At 35.4% G+C, this 17,676-nt stretch overlaps 1 long non-coding RNA gene across 3 annotated transcripts in view; it reads right to left on the reverse strand.

The window, feature by feature from the left end:
- Positions 1 to 3,689: 3,689 nt before the first annotated feature.
- Positions 3,690 to 17,676, reverse strand: part of LOC144294975 (uncharacterized) — a 46,082-nt gene continuing 32,095 nt past the window's right edge. For all 3 annotated transcript variants that reach the window (XR_013362312.1, XR_013362311.1, XR_013362313.1), the window contains one exon: positions 3,690 to 3,946. This is a non-coding gene — a long non-coding RNA (uncharacterized LOC144294975). The remainder of the gene's footprint in view (positions 3,947 to 17,676) is intronic.

Below are 17,676 nucleotides of genomic sequence, written 5' to 3' on the forward strand. Positions count from 1 at the left end.
ATTTTAAGACTGACCCTCTGGCCTCACTCGAGAATGACCAAAGGATAGAGGTCTGAGAACCTATACAACAAATTCCATTGGTCATGCAATACTGAGAACCTAAAGAACTATCTTCATCAGTTATTCAATGATATTCAAAATCTCATGTCACTTAAATTGATTCTACCTTTAAGTTCAACAAACCTAAGGACTTACCCTACTTCTGATACCTGATTTCCCCTAACAAGATGTCATTTAAGAATTGTATGTTTGGTGTTCTCTGTCAATGGCATAAGTCAATAAAACTCAGTTTGGGGGATCCCTGGGTGGCTCAGCAGTTTAGGGCCTGCCTTCGGCCAAGGGCGTGATCCTGGAATCCCGGGATGGAGTCCGGGATCAAGTCCCGCATCAGACTCCCTGCATGGAGCCTGCTTCTCCCTCTGCCTGTGTCTCTGCCTCTCTCTCTCTCTGTGTGTGTCTCTCATAAATAAATAAATAAAATCTTTAAAAAAAACTCAGTTTGTATTGTAATGGGTATTTTTATTTTGCACTTTCTACACTTCAAACAGGCAAAAGAAAATATAATCTAGTGAACAAGTGTAGGATCTGCTCCTCCGGATGTAAAATGACTTTTTCATGGGTTAAAGAAAGGAAGGCAAAATGTATATGGTACAGACACACTACCAAGCCATTTCCAAGAATTTTGCCTCAAGAAGATTGGCATGCGCCCAATGTTAGATAGGCTTTCTGCTTTCCTGCTCTGATATAATACTGACTCAGCTTGGCTTAGACTCATCTCATACAAAATCAATATAAAATGATAGATATGTATAGACACATGGATCAAAGTACATGGTAGAAAAAGGACTGCATTTAACCTTGATGCTCAAAGCAAGTTATCTGTTATCATAATAACAGGAAGAAAGTAAATGAGAGACATATATTTCCCTATTTAGATGCAAAATCACTAATATGTCAAAGTGATTCTAGAGTTTACCTGATAGGATAAAAAAAGTGAGAACAATTCAAAATTTTTTTATATAGATTAGCAATGAATAATCAATGTATAGATTATTTTTAAAATAAAGATAGCCTAAAATACCCATTTTATTTACATTACAGAGGAGAGATCCTAAATGAATGAATAAATCAAAGACAATTCAATAAATAGTACCAAGACAACCAACTTAAAGCCTAATGAAATTAGACAAATTTTCATAATCTTGCTATGTAAAACTTCTTACAAATCATTATGAAGAAAACTAAAACTCCAATAGAATTACAAACACAGTATATAGATAAAGAATTCACACAAAATAAAATCCTGAAAGGAATAAAACCAGTAATCAAAGTGAGAATATGTTAATATTACTAGTCATTGTGGAAATGCAAATTAGCTATAAAATCGACACTCTCTAAAAAACATTTTAACTGATAATGCTCAAGATAATGGTGAAGCGAACATAAAACCACAAATGTCAGGAGTATTAACAACTTCATGGGACTATTCTACCAATGGTAAGAATCACAGCAAGGTTTTACTCAACAATACTACTCTACTCTCAAAGAATTTTTAAAGCCAACTTATAACCAATATTCAGCACAACATTATTTTAAAAAGTAAAGATTCAGAAACAACTTTAATATCCAGTCATAGGAGAATACCTACATTAATTATGGAAGGTTGAACATGCATCATTTGTGGATAATCACCATTTTGAACACTTTCCAAAATTTTGGCAATTTTTTTTACATTAAAAGTTTTACCTCCTAATGTAGAAGTAAGAAAACTAACATCCCTAGACTTCCTGTAATCGAATGCAAGACTTGAAGTAGGAAATGAGCAATAAGAATAGCACATGATGGGAAATCAATCTTGTAGCAAATTCAGTTATGGAACTACTAAAGTCAGTGGTGGCTGCAATGAGGTACACAAGGAGTGAAGCTTTGAAGCTAGGCTTCTCCAAGTTAGGACACCAGATGATCTGATTACAGACGAGTTGGAAAGAGATTCTGAATTGCTGTGAAATGCTTAGAATGATTTTGCATTAATTCTATAATTGGCCTATATACCTTATTTTTTATCTTCCTGAATTCTCATAGCAACTCACTTGTTCAAATATATTGTTCCATATATAAGTAACCTGAATATTTCAGAAAACAGTTTCATCAAAAGACAGGTGACTGTTCAGAAGTTCAGAAATGAGGATGAAGAAAAGAAATCAGGTATTTGAGTACCTACTAGGTTGGAATTAATGAAATTTGGGCCCATTACCTATATTTCTCATTAAATCATCACAATCACCTAGAAAAATAGACATTAATGTTTCCATTTTATAAATAAGGAAGTCAAGGAAGGCTAAATAATCTTCTAACAGTTACTGCTCTAATGGAAAGATCATTTCCTTTTTTAATCTTCACAACAATTACCATTTTCCAGATGAAGAAAGGAAAGTGAAATCACAAAATTATCAATTCCTGAGAGTTTTCATTATAATTAAGATTTGAATTAAAATCTGTCTGGCTCTAAAGTCTACCTAATTCACATTCTACCATACTGCCTTCTGAATTTCAGTATGGTTGGTGGATACACATATGTACACAGAAATAAAAATATTCAGTAGTTTTGATGCTCCTTGGTCATTGACATTGCCCCAGTTCCAGAATGAAGTCATATTTATTCTGGATTGCATTGAAATTACATAGGAATGGCAAAATGATTCATTATAAGGGACTTATTTCAAACTACTCCTTGTCTTCCATGTTAGATGAAAAAGAAGTGATCTCCAGCTTTCAATTTATTATTATTAATTGACTTTACCAATTTCTCATAAATAGGTGTTGAATAATTTTATTTTTTTTTTAATTTTTATTTATTTATGATAGTCACAGAGAGAGAGAGAGAGGCGCAGAGACACAGGCAGAGGGAGAAGCAGGCTCCATGCACCGGGAGCCCGATGTGGGATTCGATCCCAGGTCTCCAGGATCGCGCCCTGGGCCAAAGGCAGGCGCCAAACCGCTGCGCCACCCAGGGATCCCGGTGTTGAATAATTTTAAATCAACAATTTGCTATAAATAAAAGGATGAATGATACTCAACAAAGTCACACACAATAACGTTTTATCTCTGCCTCAAACACAATGTCATTGTGTGACAGATTGATTTGCATTGACATTAAATGTCAGTTTTGTGAAGTTCCATCATGATGCACGTAGGACTGGCACCCAATTGAATAGCCTGCATTTCCATGTACAACAATAAAACCAAGTACATTTGGAAATGTCAGAAAACCTTCCATTAGCACCATTTGAGAGCATGATGGTTAAGACTATAGACTCTAGAGCCAGACTGCTTAAGTTCAAATCTCAATTATTTAACATTACTAGCTGTGTGACCTTGAATAAGTCACATAACCTTTCAATTCTAAAATAGAGAAAATAGTAACTTCCACATAGGTTTATGAGATTTGAAGAAGTTTCCAAAGCACTTGGCATAAGGGCCTGGCATGCAGAAAACACTAGGTACATATTACCTAATACAGCTACCACTTGCCATCAAAAGACTTTGGGAGAATGGAATTTAAACTACTGCACATACACATATCTGTATTTGGAAAGTTTATTTCAATTGATGTGAACCTTGATGTGCAGAAACTTGTTGGAGAAATCCTTTCACAAGGCATAGGAATCTCAAATTACAATGACGTATGCTTTAAATATATTATAATTTTGTCAATTATACCACCATAAACCTGGGAGGTCGGGGTGGGGTGGGAGGGGTGAGAACAAGCATCAAAGCAGGACAAGTATAAAAGAGAAACTGGAAAGCTAGGAACTCCTCAATTGTGTTTCCATGATTGAGTTCTGGGGGTCTTCCTTGAATCCTTCTGGTCATTGTCTTTTTCTTGATTTACTTTGAGTAACTTTTGCTTTCATGCATCTTGAAGATCCCTAAGACAGTCTCCTTGCTAAAAAGACAGAAAGAAAAGAGAGAACAGATACAACTGAGAAGGAAGTCCTTGTCCCAGCCAGTGAGAACAGGCTCATCCACGACTTTGGTTGGCCCAAATTAATTCCTTCCACCCTCTCTAGTGGACTATCTCACATTTCCCCAGCAATGATGTTCAAAATGTTAGCCCAAGTTATATAGCAGACTCTGAGGTCAGAGCCCTTAATGATATGTAGATATCTTGAAGAAAACATGAGTTAGAAACTTGAGCTGACATGTAGATTGAAGTTTTTATTTATAGCTTATTGAAAGTGAGAAGCTACATTTTCATTTAATTCATTTTACTGGAATGTAGAGGGTTGATTAGAAAATATATTAGATAGAACCTTTACCCCTAAGAGTTAAAGCCATTCCCAGGCTGCAAAGAAGTAATGAATTTCAAGAGTCCATGGATTCTTCTCTGTTCAAAGAAATAACTTTGGGGATTTTTTTATTTTGGGGTTTCTTTCATCAGCATCAAAATTTTCCAACTACTATATTAAGGAACACAGTTATATTTATTTAAATTGTTTCTCCTTGCCACAATATTTTTCTATGGTCTTCCTTATTTAAAAAAAAGGTGAGGGGATTTCAAAGTAGTTATCACAACTTTTCTTATTATACTATGCAATTCCTTCATATGTAAACTCCAGCAGATTTATCTATTTGTATCACCAGCACCTAGAAGAGTAGAAAGCACATCATAGGCTCTCAATAAATTTTAATTATTATTGAATCCATGTTACTATAACAATGATAATAGAGTTCTCTGATCACTAAAGCAAAAAGGTATAGAAGAAGCCTATAGGTTTTAGAACCAGAATAGACAACCTAGCTGTGTTTTCTTAGCCACTGTGAAGTATAGTAATAAAGCACATGGCCAAACAGTTTGAAATCACAGTTACTTTTTCAATTATTTTTATATAAAATTATCTTAAATTATGTATTGAATCTTTGCCATTGTTTGGGGCTTTTAGTGTGCTTCTTAGCATTTTAATATAAAATTTAAGTTCTGTATTCTCTATGAAACTGATGCTCTGAAATATGAATAGTAGGTAATACCCACTAAGACACACTATCTGAAGGCATATTTCCAAAAAATGTAAGCTGATTCTCCATGATAAAATCATAAACCCCAAAACTTGCAAAATTGAAAGGTTGGATGTCGAGAACATTTACTCCAGTCTTCTAACTTCTAGCATATGAGAAAGGATCTACAGATCTGATGAAGATTTTAAAAATTTTGAGTGTCAGCAGCAAATATTAAAAGGATTAAAAAGAAAATAAAATTGTAAGAACTATAATCCAGGGAAATAACTTTATTATATATAAAATCCTTAAAGTAAAAAATCACTAAGACTATAATATATTAAAAAATCAGAAGGCGCAAAATAAGTAATTTGCAAAAGAGAAAAAGCAACTAATAACCAATATATAAAAATGTAATAACATAACTCCAATTATAGCAATATAGTAATTAACTCCTTGTAGTAACAAAGAGGTAACATCTTTCATATGTGTCTTTAGTGATTTTACATATAACAGGCTGGTGAGCAATAAAACAGTAATTTTTCTATTTAACTGGTAGAATTGTATACTGCCTTAAATCTTTGGGAAACTTAAGAAATCAAAAACTTAAAAAAATTATTTTATTGACAGCAATTGCATCCTTAGGAATTTAAAACATGAACGAATCAAATCCAAGTAACAATTAATCACATAAGTATTTATACTTATTTTTAAAATGAAAATAAGCAACCTTCCCTGGGGAAATGGTAATGTGAACACTGATATCAATTTAATGAAGTATTATGCAGTCATTAAAAATTTGGGTTTTGTATGATCTTACAGACATATCTGCAGCCCCATATTCATTGTAGCATCATTCATAATAGCTAAGATATGAAAACAACCTGTGTCCATCAACAGATAAATGGATAAAAAAGAAGCTGTATGTATGAACAATGGAATGTTATTCACCCATGGGAAAGTAGGAAATCCTGCTGTTTGTGACAATGTGGATGAATCTTGAGGGTGTTATGCTAAGTGAATTAAGTCAGACACGAAAAAGACAAATACTATATGATATTGTTTATATGTGGAATCTAAAAAAGGCAAACTCAGAAAACAGATCATAAATAGTTGTGGTTACCAGAGGCTTGGGGAGGGGAAAATGAAGAGACATTGGTCAAAAGGAACAAACTTCCAGTTATAAGATTAACAAATTCTGTAATGCAATCCCTATCAAAATACCAACAGCATTTTTCACAAAACTAGAATAAATAATACTAAAATTTGAATGGAACCACAAAAGCCCTGAAGAGCCAGAGTAGTCTTAAAAAAGAAAACAAAATTGTAGGTATCACAATTCCAGATTTCAAGATATACTACAAAGATATAGTTATTAAAACAGCATGATACAGGCACAAAAATAGACTCAGAAATCAGAATAGATCCATGGAGAAGAATAGAGAGTCCAGAAATAAAGCCACACTTTTATGATCAATTAATCTATAACAAAGGAGGCAATATATACATTGGGAAGAAGACAGTCTCTTCAACAAATGGTGCTGGGAAAACTGGATAGTTACGTGCAAAAGAATGAAACTGGGCCACTTTCTTACACTATACACAAAAAACAAACTCAATGGGTTAAGAACTGAAATGTGAGAACAGAAACCATAAAATTCCTAGAACAGCATACAGGCAGTAATTTCTTTGACATTAGCTATAAAAATATTTTTCTAGATGTGTCTCCTGAGACAAGGGAAACAAAAACAAAATTAAACACTTAGGACTACACCAAAATAAAAAGCTTTCACAGGCAGAAGGAAACCATCAAAAAAAAAGATAAGGCAACCTAATGAATAGAATATATTTGCAAATGATATATCCAGTGAGGGGTTAATAACCAAAATATATAAAGAACTTACACAATCAACACCAAACACAGACACACATACATACATAAACAGACAGACATAATTCAATTAAAAATAGGCAGAGAACAGACATATTTCCAAATACCTATAGATGCCCAATAGACACATGGAAAGCTGTTCAACCTCAGGAATCATCAGGGGTGTGCATATCAAAACCATAATGAAATATCACCTTACACGTGTTAGAATGATTAAAGGAAACAACAGGTGTTGGTAAGGATGTGGAAAAAGGAATTCTTGTGCACCTCTGGTGGGAATGCAAACTGATGCAGCTACTCTGGGAAATGGTGCAGAGGTCCCTCAAAAAATGACCAATAGAATTATCACATAATACAGTAATTCCTCTACTGAGTATCCAAAGAAAACAAAAACACTAATTTGAAAAGATATATGCAGCTCATGTTTATTGAAGCATTATTTACAATGGAAAAGATACGTAAGCAGCCCAAGTGTCCATCCATAGATGAATGCATAAAGTGTTTGTGTGTATGCGTGTGTGTGCGTGTGTGATGGAATATTACTCAGCCATGAAAAAGAGTGAAATCTTGCTATTTGCAACAACATGAATGGTTCTGGAGGGTACTATGCTAAGCAAAATAAGTCAGTCAGAGAAAGACCAATACTGTATAATTTCACTTATATGTAAAACTTAAAAAATAAAACAAATGAACAAAACAAAAAGAGACAAAAGACGTAACTATAGAAAACAAACTAGTGGTTACCAGAGGGAAGTGAGAGGTGGGTGAAATAGGTGAAGGAGATTAAGAAAATAAAAGAGGGCAGCGCAGGTGGCTCAGCGGTTTAGCACCGCCTTCAGCCCAGGGCGTGAGCCTGGAGACCCGGGATCAAGTCCGGCATCAGGCTCCCTGCATGGAGCCTGCTTTTCCCTCTGCCTGTGTCTCTGCCTCTCTCTCTCTCTCTCTCTCTCTCTCCTCTCTGTGTATTTTCATGAATAAATAAATAAAATCTTTTAAAAAAGAATAAAAGAAAGATCTTTTTTAAAAAAGATTAACAAGTTCAGGGGATGTAATGTACAGCATAGTGATGATAGCCAATAATACGGATTACATACTTGAAAGTTGCAAAGAGAATATATCTTAAATGTCTCACTACAAAAAAAGAAATGGCGATTATGTGGTGGGATAGAGGTGTTAGCTAATGCTGTGGTATAGTTTATAAATGTATCAAATCATCACATTATGTACCTTAAATTTACACAATGCTATGTGTCAATTATTTCTTAATAAAGCTGGGAAAAAATGGTTTTGAATACTATTCAAAGTCTACATCAAATATTAACTGAGCAAATCAAGATACAAAATATGATATGAATTTTTATTACAATAATATAAGCACACTATAAAAATTTTCTGAAATGAAATATACCAAATACTAATAGTAATGACAATAACAATTACAAAATAAAAATCGAGCTATGCTCATAGAGATCTATTCCACTCAAATTAACCCAAACCTACATCTAAAGAATCATGAAAATATTAGCCACCACAAACAAAGATTAGAAAGTAATTCTTCCTTAAACATGTAGGAATTTGAAATAATAATAAAAAGTTTTCTCAATACATCCACCGCCACAGAAAATTTCTGTGGCAAAATCAGAAAGAATGAGATGATGTTTCATTGCAATTTTGATATTCATTTCCCTGATGGCCATCTGCATGTCTTCTTTGGAAAAACGTCTATTCACGTCTTCTGCCCATTTTTACAAGTTTGTTATGTATTTTGGTTACTAACCCTCTATCAGATATATCATTTGCAAATATCTTCTCCCATTGCATAGGTCACCTTCTAGGTTTGCTGATTTTTCCCTCACTCTCCAGAAGCTTTTAATTTTGATGTTGTTCCACTAGTTTAATTTTGCTTTTGTTTCCCTTGTCTCAGAAGACCTATCTAGAAAGAAGTTGCTATGGCCAATGTCAAAAAGGTTACTGCCTGTGTTCTCTTCTAGGATTGTTCAGGTTTCACATTTAGGTCTGCAATCCATTTTGAATTTGTTTTTGTGTATGGTGTGAGAAAGTGGTCCATTTTCATTCTTTTGCATATTGCTGCCCAGTTCTCCCAAAACCATTTGTTGAAGAAACTGTCTTTTTCCCATTGGATATTTTTTCCTACTTTGTCAAAGATCAATTGACCATATAGTTGTGAGTTCATTTCTGGGTTTTCTATTCTGTTCCATTGATCTATTTACCTATTTTTGTGCTAGTAGCATACTGTTTTGATCACCACTGCTCTGTAATACACCTTGACGTCTAGAATTGTGGCACCTGCTTTTCCTTCTCAAGGTTGCTTTGGCTATTCAGGGTCTTTTGTGGTTCCATACAAATTTTAGATTTGTTTGTTCTACCTCTGTGAAAAGAACTGCTGACATTTTGATAGGGATTGTATTAAATGTGTATATTGCCTTGGGTAATATAGACATTTTAACAATATTTGACCACCTCACATCTCTTGGAATGGCTAAAATGAAGAACACAAGAAGCAACAAGTGTTGGCAAGGATGTGGAGAAAAAGGACCCTCTTGTACTGTTGATGGGAATGTACACTGGGGCAGTCCTTCTGGAAAAACAGTATGGAACTTGCTCATAAAGTTAAAAATAGAACTTTCTTAAGATCTAGCAATTGTGCCACTAATTATTTACCCAAAGAATACAAAAATTATAATTTAAAGGGCTACTTGTACCCCAATGTTTATAGCAGCAGCATCCACAATAGCCAAATCATGGAAACAGCCTAAGTATCCACTGACTGATGAACAGATAAAGAAGAAGTGGCATTTGTATACAATGAAATATTGTATCAGACATAAAAAAAGAATGAAATCTTGCTATTTGCTACAACATGAATGGAGCTAGGGAGTATTATACTACGCAAGTCAGAGAAAAACAAATTCCATATGATTTCACTCATGTGTAGAATTTAGGAAACAAAACAAACAAGCAATAAGGAAAAAATAAGAGAAGAGAAAGAGAGAGAGAGAGAAAGCAGGAAAAACAGACTCTTAATTATAGAAAACTATGGTGACCAGAGAGGTGGAGTTGAGGGTTGGGGTAGATAAGTGATGGGGATGAAAAAGTACATGTGCTATGATAAGCACCAGGTGTCGTATGGAAGAGTTGAATCACTATACTGCATACCTGAAACTAATATAACACTGTATGTTAACTACCTGGAATTAAAATATAAACTTTTTAAAAATGAAAAACAAATCAGAAGGAATAGGAGGGACCTATGAAGAAGTTGATTTATGGCAAGAAAAGAAAGTATAACATGGACTGTCTTCTAAGTTTGCTAGGAAAGATATTTTATTACAGATAACCTAGGCTCTAACTCAGTAAACCCACCCTAGATTTTAGTAAGTCCCAGTCTCATAACAAAGTTAAATTCATCTTTCTACAGCCTATTAACCTTTCATTATTGGCTCTCAGTAAAAGTTAAAATCTTTTATAAAGCCATAGATGCTATATCAATATATAGCATTATATTACAGCAGAATTTTTTGATATTATTTAAAACCAAACTTGATTGTAGATACTTCTGCCTTCTAAAAGTTTGGATAAGGTACACAAATCACATTAATGGAAGGAAAAATATCTCCACCCTGGTTTCGTCACCTATGGTGAATAAGATAGTAAAACATAAGATTTCCTATTTTTTATACTACTTCCGTATTGTTAAAGAATAAGTAAGACCCAGGACAGATGACACTGTTTTAGCAGTTACTCAATTAGTTTTTAGTTCTCAAAAGTATGCCTGGAAGCAAATAAGGGAATGGGAAGTTAAAATCATTCTCAATAACTATTGTGAAAAGTAAGATGTGAATGTACCTTTTTTTTAAATTTTTTTATTTATTTATGATAGTCACACAGAGAGAAAGAGAGAGGCAGAGACACAGGCTGAGGGAGAAGCAGGCTCCATGAACCGGGAGCCCGACATGGGATTCAATCCTGGGTCTCCAGGATTGCGCCCTGGGCCAAAGGCAGGTGCTAAACCACTGCACCACCCAAAGATCCCTGAATGTACCTTGAAGAAGGAAAGAGAGGTACTAGCATGGCAAAAGGCTGGAACTTACTGGCAAATTTGATCAGTTTCCAGTGGTGGAGTGGTAGAAGAACTTTTAAGGAGGGAGATGTCTAAATTTGAAATTTATGGTATTTTCAATTTTGGCAATGAAAATGATCCCTCTATAATGCCTACTACAACATAAATATTTTTGTGAATGGTTTGAGAGGAAATTAAGGAAAAAAATAGTGTTTCTTATTTGAGTTGATGGCAATAAACTGGTAAATAAGATACAGTGTTGTGGAATGTTTACAGAACTGTAAACTCCAGGAAGTCAGGGTCCTCTGTCTTATTCATCACCTAGAGACTGAGTTCATGACTGAGAAAATCTCCAGTAAACATGTGCTGAATGAACTAACAAAATACAGCATCAATATACAAAGTTTAAACATAGTCATGTGAGAACACAGAAGAAAGTACTTAACTGTTCCTAGAGTTTTTAGGAATAGATTTGTGAAGAAGTTTAATTGAATGAAGTGCCATTTGAGCAAAATCTTGAGTTCCCCAGAAAACAGCATCATGAGTGCATTCTAGCCAATGGGGACAACACATATGGGAGCACAGAGGTGTGAAATGGCCTGGGGTGTCTGGGGATCTGCAGACTGTGTGGTGTGGCTCAGTCTCAGCATCCATGTGAGAAACTGCTGGGAAAAAATACAAAATAGGAGCAGAGGCCAAATCCTACTGACTTGGTGTGATGCACCACAGCAGAGTTCAGATGTTTCACTATGGGGATATGACTGGGTGTGTGTTAATAGGATAAGTACCCCATTTGACCAGGACACCACACTCTTATAAATACAAGTGAATAAACTAACCTCTGTGGTAATCTGAAGATACCCTCTTTTGTCCATGTCAGTTGAGGAAAGAAGCCATTTACACATCCAAGATGCATCCATTTGGAGGCCCAGAATTGTGGAGGCATTTCAGTCACACAACTTAAAAGACAACACAACACACTGAATATTGAAACTGTGAGACACCCCCTGCCTGTCAGTGCTGTATCGACAAGATCAGATGATCTATGAGATGAAATGGCATTCTTGCCTATTCATAAATGATACACACACACAATCATAATTTAAATTCTAACACATATGGAAGAAAAACCTAATTAGGATCATCAGAATGTGCATTGGAAATAGCACTGAAATATAAGGAGACTGGGAAAAGAACCTCCAGGTCTTTTGATTATCATATGCCTAAAATCTGCATATTCATACTCATCTGGAAAGCTACCATGAGCTGTATGGTCCTTATGCTACATCTGCAATTGCTATCTTCCTTTCCCCACCCCTTGAGTCTTCCACTAAATAATTGCTTTTTTTAAAAAAAAAAAAAAAGCAAAAAATGGCAAGAGTAGCAAAGCAAAATTTTATCACTGTATTTTGCAGCCTCAAGCCAAATTGACAGTTCAAGCTTCCTTATTCTTATATATGTTGTTAATTTACCCCAGTATTAGTGATATTCCAAGATATTTAGACAAAACTATATGACAGCAAAGAAGACTCAAAGAGCAGATCCCAGTTGCCTAGTACAGAGGACAGGGGCAGAGGACAACTGACAGGAAGTCCTGAGAGACAGTTTTAATTTGGGGTCCACATACCACCAATAGGAATATAGATGGATTTCTAAGGTCCATGAACTTGCATGCATAAAGATAGTGCATATTATTTTCACTTATTTCTAATTGAAATTTAGTATTTCCTTAAACTATGAATGTAACTAATAAATCACAATAGTATGAGCAGTGCCCATGACTTTATCACCAGGAGAAATGACAGATATTTTTATTTAACATTATAATCATTACAAATATATCACACATCTCACTAATTTGAAATTATAGTATTTAGACTTGCCTTTAATCACACTTAATCACAATCTTCTTACCTACAGATGTCAGCCTAACTATAGCATGGCTCTGCCCCTAGTAGTCATTCAACTCCTAACAATAAAACTGTGTGTTCACACACTAGTAACCAAGACATAGTCATTGCCTTCCAGTGAACTTTATAATTGCTTATTGGTGAATATACCAAAAGGTATGAGTCATGCTAATATTTTAATTCCTGTATTTCAGTATAATTGTCATTCTCTGTAATTTTGTACATTTATTATATGCATATAAAAACCTTATTCTGAGAATTGGTCTAAAAGCTTCACAGGACTACCAAAAAATTCCATTAAACAAAAAGATTTTTAATCACTTGGCCTAGATCACATTGCTTTCTGGAAATTACCAGGCATCAATTCATATCTTCCTTTCTTCCATTTATCAACTTGGTGTCGTTAAAGGATAGATTCTGGAGAATGAAGTGTGGGAGGGTTGGCAGTCTCCACTACTTAGAATAAAAACAGTAGGACTTCTAATTTTTATGTCAGGAAGGACTCAAGTCTGGAAGCTAAACTCTGATAACTTTCCAAAGTTCTGAACACTTGTTCTTTTGCTTGTATTCTGTCTTTAAAATTATTTGTATTCTATAGTTGTCAGCAAATCCCTAAGCCAGAAAGGCCTTGGGTTTCCCTTCAGAGGTAAAAGGAAGGCAACCATTAAAACAAGAAGAGATCTCTCACACTCATAAGAATGGCTAAAATCAAAAACACAAGTAACAACAAGCATTGGGGAGGATGTGAAGAAAAAGGAGCCCTTTTGCACTGTTCGTGAAAATGCAAGTTGGTGGAAAACAGTATGGAGGTTCTTCAAAAAATTAAAAATAGAACTACCATATGATCCAGTAATTTCACTACTGGATATTTACCCAAAGAAAATGGAAACACTAATTTGAAAAGATACATTAACACAGCATTATTTACAATAGCCAAGATATAGAAGCAACTCAAGTGTCTATCTATAGATGAATGGATAAGAAGTGGTATATGTATGCAGTAGAATATTACTTAGCCATTGAAAAGGAATGAAATCTTGCCACTTGCACAAATAGATGGTTCTAGAAGGTATAAAGCTAAGCAAAATAAGTCAGAGAAAGACAAACACCGTATAATTTCACTCATATATGGAATTTAAGAAACAAAGCATACAAAAGAAAAAAGCACACAAAAAAACCACATTCTTATTTATAGGGAACAAACTGGTGGCTTCCAGAGGAGAGGTTGATGGGTGGATGGGTAAAATAGGTAACGAGTATTTTGCACAGCAAAGGAAACAACCAACAAACTAAAAGGCAACCTATGGAATGGAGGAAGATATTTATAAATGACATATCAGATACAGGGCTATCCAAAATCTATAAAGAAATTATCAAACTCAACACCCAAAACAACAAAAAATCCAATTAAGAAATGGGCAGAAGACATGAACAGACATTTCTCCCAAAGAAGACATACAAATGACTAACAGACACATGAAAAAAAGCTCATCACTCAACATCAGGGAAATACAAATCAAAACCTGATGAGATACTACCTCACATCAGTCAGAGTGGCTAAAATAAACAAGTCAGGAAATAACAGGTGCTGGCAAGGATGTGGAAAAATGGAATGTGTCTTACACTGTTGTTGGGAATGCAAACTGGTGCAGCCACTCTGGAAGACAGTATAAAGGTTCCTCAAAAAGTTAAAAATAGAGTGACCCTACAACCCAGCAATTGCACTACCAGGTATTTATCCAAAGGATAAAAACATAGTGATCCAAAGGGGCACATGCACCCCAATGTTTATAGCTGCAGTATCCACAAAAGGCAAAATATGGAAGGAGTCCAGATGCCCATTGACAGATGAATGGTAAAAAAGATAGATTAGATAGATAGATAGATAGATAGATAATGAAATATTGCTCAGCCATCAAAAAGAATGAAATCTTGCTATTTGCAATGACATGGATAGAACTAGAGGGAATTATGCTAAGAAAAATAAGTCAACAAAAGACAAATACCAAATAATTTCACTCATGTGGAATTTAACAAAACAAATAACATACAGAAAGGGAAGAAAAAACAAAATAAGATAAAACAAGGAGGTTAATGATAAGAGACTCTTAACTATAGGAAACAAACTGAGAGTTCCTGGAGGTGCAAGGGTGAGTGGATGGAGTAACTGGATGATGGGCATTGAGGAGGGGACTTGATAGAATGAGCACTGGGTGTTATATGCAATTGATGAATCCTAAATTCCACCCATGAAACTGATAATACACTGTATGTTAACTAAATTGATTTAAATTTTCAAAAGATTCCACTTATCATGATGAGTGCTGAGAAATATACAGAATTGCTGAATCACTACATTGCACACTGGAGGCTAATTTAACACTGTATGTTAAATATAACAAGAATAGACCGAGCAACAGAATAAGTGGTGGAGTGTGGTGGGGGAGGTAATTTCCAAAAGGAGAGATAAGCACACTGACTTCCTGTCATAGGAAGAGAAGAAGGCAGATACCTGGAGCCATTCTGTGACTGGAGAAAAGTCACAGTAACATAGCGGACATCTGACATAGAAAAATTGCTGAGAGATTATTGTTAGGAATAAATCTGTTCTGACTCCAAGATCTGTTAGAAAGCCTATCAAAATACCATGGGCTTTCTTCAGAGAGTTAGAACAAATAATTTTAAGATTTGTGTGGAATCAGAAAAGACCCCGAATAGCCAGGGGAATTTTAAAAAAGAAAATCATAGCTGGGGGCATCACAATGCCAGATTTCTGGTTGTACTACAAAGCTGTGGTCATCAAGACAGTGTGGTACTGGCACAAAAACAGACACATAGATCAGTGGAACAGAATAGAGAATCCAGAAGTGGACCCTGAACTTTATGGGCAACTAATATTCGATAAAGGAGGAAAGACTATCCATTGGAAGAAAGACAGTCTCTTCAATAAATGGTGCTGGGAAAATTGGACATCCACATGCAGAAGAATGAAACTAGACCACTCTCTTTCACCATACACAAAGATAAACTCACAATGGATGAAAGATCTAAATGTGAGACAAGATTCCATCAAAATCCTAGAGGAGAACACAGGCAACACCCTTTTTGAACTCAGCCACAGTAACTTCTTGCAAGATACATCCACGAAGGCAAAAGAAACAGAAGCAAAAATGAACTATTGGGACTTCATCAAGATAAGAAGCTTTTGCACAGCAAAGGATACAGTCAACAAAACTCAAAGACAACTTACAGAATGGGAGAAGATATTTGCAAATGACATATCAGATAAAGGGCTAGTTTCCAAGATCTATAAAGAACTTCTTAAACTCAACACCAAAGAAACAAACAATCCAATCATGAAATGGGCAAAAGACATGAAGAGAAATCTCACAGAGGAAGACATAGACATGGCCAACATGCACATGAGAAAATGCTCTGCATCACTTGCCATCAGGGAAATACAAATCAAAACCACAATGAGATACCACCTCACACCAGTGAGAATGGGGAAAATTAACAAGGCAGGAAACCACAAATGTTGGAGAGGATGCGGAGAAAAGGGAATCCTCTTACACTGTTGGTGGGAATGTGAACTGGTGCAGCCACTCTGGAAAACTGTGTGGAGGTTCCTCAAAGAGTTAAAAATAGACCTGCCCTACGACCCAGCAATTGCACTGTTGGGGATTTACCCCAAAGATACAGATGCAATGAAACGCCGGGACACCTGCACCCCGATGTTCATAGCAGCAATGTCCACAATAGCCAAACTGTGGAAGGAGCCTCGGTGTCCATCAAAAGATGAATGGATAAAGAAGATGTGGTTTATGTATACAATGGAATATTCCTCAGCCATTAGAAACGACAAATACCCACCATTTGCTTTGACGTGGATGGAACTGAGGGTATTACGCTGAGTGAAGTAAGTCAATCGGAGAAGGACAAACATTATATGTTCTCATTCATTTGGGGAATATAAATAATAGTGAAAAGGAATATAAGGGAAGGGAGAAGAAATGTGTGGGAAATATCAGAAAGGGAGACAGAACATAAAGACTCCTAACTCTGGGAAACGATCTAGGGGTGGTGGAAGGGGTGGAGAGATGGGGGGGGCTGGGTGACGGGCACTGAGGGGGGCACTTGACGGGATGAGCACTGGGTGTTATTCTGTATGTTGGTAAATTGAACACCAATAAAAAATAAATTTATTATAAAAAAAAGAGGCCCCCGCATATGATGACCACAGTGGTCCATCTCTAATTCTAGAATATGATCACTGACCTTAGAAATCCAAAGCCCCTGGAGTGCCACCACCACATCATTCCCCCCTTCCCACTACTTCCCACTATATCTTATAAAAGTGACAAAGTATTTCCACTCTGGTATAAAATGTCAATTCCTTAGGAAACAGAAATAACTAAGACCCATTCTCAAGAATACTGAGCAAGCTGAAACTCAGAGGGATTAATTAATTTACTGAAGTTCAAATAAAATAGTCAAGGTTACTTGACTCTAAATGGTTATTCTATATCTACCACATTCTGCTATGCAGAATCATAAACAAGAGCTCACATTATAGAACCAAATCCAAGCTTCTTCAACTTCATAGCATCATAATTTTGGTCAGATTTATTTCTCTCTCTGTGCCTCAATTCCTTCATCTGTAAAATGTGAATAATAGTTCTACTTCACTTAGCACCATACACTTGGCACATAACAAGTGGGTGATTAAAGTTATTTTCATTATGGCATAGACATAAGTACAAAACTCAGAAAGAGAAGGCGGCACGAAACTAAAGATA

The sequence above is a fragment of the Canis aureus genome, chromosome 23 (assembly GCF_053574225.1).
Source record: "Canis aureus isolate CA01 chromosome 23, VMU_Caureus_v.1.0, whole genome shotgun sequence".
Classification (NCBI taxonomy): Eukaryota; Metazoa; Chordata; class Mammalia; order Carnivora; family Canidae; genus Canis; species Canis aureus.